Raw genomic sequence first — 4,387 nt, 5'->3', positions numbered from 1 at the left:
AGAGAGAGAGAGAGAGAGAGAGAGAGAGAGAGAGAGAGAGAGAGAGAGAGAGAGAGAGAGAGAGAGAGAGAGAGAGAGAGAGAGAGAGAGAGAGAGAGAGAGAGAGAGAGAAAAGATACAAAACAAAGCATCTTAATCTCTCAAGAGCATCGCGGAAGGGCAGGCAACCAAAAAAAGCTCTTTATAAATGTGATATCGCGTGCACCAGGGATAAATAAACAACACTTTTTATATGCGATCAAGTGAGGAGGGAATAAATTAGCGTTTCATTGGCGACTCGATGCCTTTAGATCACCCTTAGGCGATTAAGTATGGAGAGACTCATTGCCTGATAATATATTGTGTGCAGGAGGTGGTGGTGGTGGTGGTGGTGGGTGGTGGTGGGAGAAGGTGGTGGTGGTGGTGGTGGTGGAGGTGGTGGTGGGAGAAGGGGGTGGTGGTGGGAGAAGAAGGTGGTGATGGTGGTGGTGATGGTGGTGGTGAATTTTTTTCTTTTGAGAGAGAGAGAGAGAGAGAGAGAGAGAGAGAGAGAGAGAGAGAGAGAGAGAGAGAGAGAGAGAGAGAGAGAGAGAGAGAGAGAGAGAGAGATTAATTGTATATAAGATGGTGATTTTTATAATTTAATTTTTCCCGTCTCTGTTCTGTTTCATTTATTCTTGTCCCGTTTACACTTACTTTTCATGCTTTATCATTGGCCCATTTTCTATTAATTTATTTATTATTCTAATTCTGCATCCTATTAATCAACTTACTTCCTGCTATGTTATTTTGTCTTGTATTTTTTACTTTTATTCTAACGCGCTCTTTTCTTTATACATATGCTCCAGTGAATGTTCTTTATTCAAGCTTAAATATGTTTCTTCATTTTTTTTTACGCGAAACTATTATTGTTTTTTTTTCTACCATTCAAATTTATTGGGTTTCTGACTTTTCATTATTTTTTTTTCTCTTAAGTATTTTGTTCTTGGTTGAATTAGATCCACTTAGTATGTCAGCTTACACGTGCCTGTTGTATTTCTTGTGTTCCGTCAGTGTTTTATTCTGAGAGTGTAGTTTCATCTCTGTTTTGATGTTCTTCCTCTTGCCCATTTTCTTTCTAGGCACTTTTCGTTCTTTGCTAATTTTATAGTCGTTTCAAGCTTCTGTCTCTATGCACCTCGACTTATTAGTAACCTCTTTCAAAGCACTTTTCGTTCTTTGTTAATTTTACCGTCGTTTCAAGCTTCCGTCTATATCTACCTTAACTAATTAGTAACCTTTCCTAACACCACGCTCGTGACATCAACCTTTCCTCACTATCTATGAGCATCAATCAATAACTTACCCTTTATTCACCACTCCTCCTTATCCATGAATAGTCTCCGTTAGTCTTTTTGCATACTTAAGTTCTCATTATCGCCCTCATCACCACGACCATCCTTCTCGTCCTCCTAACGGGCCAGGTGTCTCGGCGCGGATGAGAGAGAGAGAGAGAGAGAGAGAGAGAGAGAGAGAGAGAGAGAGAGAGAGAGAGAGAGAGAGAGAGAGGCAGGGGAACGAGGGGGCAAGGGGAGGATGATGCAGATTCAGAGCAGGCGAAGACAAGGAGGCGCTGTTGGCCGGCCAAGATCGGCGCCGGGCGGGGAGCGAGCCAGTCATCGGGTGCCAAGAGTGTCGTGGCTTCCCTCGCTGGGGCATTATGGAAGGCCGCGCGCGTGGCTGACTGGCTTGCCCCCCGTTTGTCAGGGCGAGATTAGGCTAACGAATGGAGTATTATGGCAAATTTACAGCCTGATAAAGCGGAAGAGGAGGAGGAGGAGGTAAAAGAGGAGGAGGAAGCAGCCACGTAAGGGATTTGTAGGCAAAAACTCGAGGTGATCCATCCGTCTGGTAAATTTTCGGGGCTTTGGGAAGGCGGTGAGGCGGTAAACCCCCTCTCTCCCTCCCTGGTATAATGCTTGCCTACTTCCCCGCCTCGCTCGGTAGTGGCTGATGCAGGAGCAGATTGTGATCGCCCTACGAATTACGTGTGACGAGAAGAAACGGTGGAGGAAGAAGGGGTTGCTCCTCTCTCCTCCTCCTCCTCCTTCCCATCCTCCTTCTCCTCCTCCTCCTCCTCGTGGTATCTCAACGTCGAATGAGACTTCTTTATTAGCCTCATTAAAGCGGACGGGGCACAACGCGTCTCCTTATACCACGCCCTCCTCCCCTCTCCCCCTCCTGCCCCTCTTTACTACCTTGTATTTTCCCTCACAATCAGGGGATCTACAAGGGTTTTGCATTCACCTTCTTAGAGAGAGAGAGAGAGAGAGAGAGAGAGAGAGAGAGAGAGAGAGAGAGAGAGAGAGAGAGAGAGAGAGAGAGAGGGCATTGTGTCGCCTCTCGTATTTTCATCCTTGACTCGTTGATCTAAAGCAGCGATCAGCGCCTTCTTTTTGAGCTGCATATATTTACGTGGCACTTGGAGAGAGAGAGAGTGAGAGAGAGAGAGAGAGAGAGGGGGGAGGCGGAGGTGGGAGAGGCGGAGGGGAAGAGGGTTTTGACTCCTCATCTCTCTTCTCTCTTTCCTCTCCTCTCTCTCTCTCTCTCTCTCTCCGACTCTTCTCCCTCTCCTCCTTCTCCCTCTTTATCTTATCTGTTTCCTCTCCCTTTTTGTCGCCTTCGTCTTCCCTTTCTCGTATCTTTCCCTCATTTTGCACTTTTAACGTCTTTGCAGAGAGAGAGAGAGAGAGAGAGAGAGAGAGAGAGAGAGAGAGAGAGAGAGAGAGAGGAAGTAGTTAGGAGAGTGCCAAGCTGTTACACGATTACTTCCACTGATAAATCCTTCACTCATCCTCTCCTTTGCCAACATTAGCCCAAGACTTGCTGCTTCCCTCGGTACACATGAAGGGCACAGTAATACTCCACTTATCAGGTCTCGCTGCGTCGTTTGATATCACGTGCTGTATTGCCATTAAGCAGTGTACTGTGTGCCTAACTTCAAATAATGCAAGGTGTACGAATTAAGATGGTGAATTGAGGTACATTATTCGTTGGTATTCGTGGTTTTTAGGTTTCTGTAATGTAAAGTTTTGGTTGAGGGACGTGTTGATTATGTTGATGGTTTACTGTAATGAAGCGGAGTTACTTTTTTTTCTTTTATAAGTACTTCTTAGATCATTATTATTTTTTTTTCAGTAGGTTCAGTTGAGTGCTTATTTTCCTTTCATAACTTTACTGCTTAGGGAAATAATTAAACTTTTTTTCAGTAAGTTCAGTTTAGGGATGCGTTGATTAATTATTGATGGTTATACTGTAATGAAAAGTGATTATTTTTTCAATTTTTTTTTACTTAGAAACTCATTTTTTTTTTTAAGGAACAATTAAACTCTATTTTCCATTTTCTTTGTCCACAGCAGTTTATTTCAGACATAAGAAAATAATGGTAATTTATAAGTAAAATAAGCAGGAACGGTATGATGGTGATGATCGGTTTGTAATTAATTAAACTTTAATCAATGAGTCTGCAACACGTAGCCAATTTTGTATCTCAATTTACGACTTGATTTTTTATCCTAGTGTTGTTGTCAGGCTGTTGTCGGGCTGGTGGAGGCAAGCTTGGTGTCTGCACAGGAAGGACTCGTGGACAGAAGAAACATTAGTTACAAAATTTAGTAAACTCAGCAGAAAAACAAGTTTCCCCTGGGGTTGCCTGGAATAAACAGGCAGATATAAATCAACATTAACTAAAGCAATGCAATTGAGAAATAATAGAGATGCTTTTTCAGTCGGACGTATCTTTCTAGTTAACGAGCCAAGAAACGTTAACATGAGAGAGAGTTTAGTCAATCAAGGATAGGAGCCAATGTTAATCAGTGCAGAGAGAGAGAGAGAGAGAGAGAGAGAGAGAGAGAGAGAGAGAGAGAGAGAGAGAGAGAGGGGGGGGGCCTTGACTCTCCTCTACTCTCCTCTCTTCTTTTCTTACTCTCCTCTCCTCTCTTTCTCTCTTTCCCATTTCCCCTCTCCTTTTTTCTTGTCTTCGTCTTCCCTTTCTCGTATCTTTCCTTCATTTTGCACCTTTAACTTTTTTACACAGACACACACACACACACACACACACACACACACACACACACACACACACACACACACACACACACACACACACACACACAGAGAGAGAGAGAGAGAGAGAGAGAGAGAGAGAGAGAGAGAGAGAGAGAGAGAGAGAGAGAGAGAGAGAGAGAGAGAGAGAGAGAGAGAGAGAGATACATAAAATACATACACACTTCCTTTAACAAGACGATTCATACATCCTCATACATTCACACACACACACACACACACACACACACACACACACACACACACACACACACACACACACACACAGTCAGCGCAGCACAGCAATGCATCTCAACACAACACG

The sequence above is a fragment of the Scylla paramamosain genome, chromosome 15 (genome assembly GCF_035594125.1).
Source record: "Scylla paramamosain isolate STU-SP2022 chromosome 15, ASM3559412v1, whole genome shotgun sequence".
In the NCBI taxonomy this organism is placed as follows: Eukaryota; Metazoa; Arthropoda; class Malacostraca; order Decapoda; family Portunidae; genus Scylla; species Scylla paramamosain.
This window is presented reverse-complemented; position numbering follows the sequence as displayed.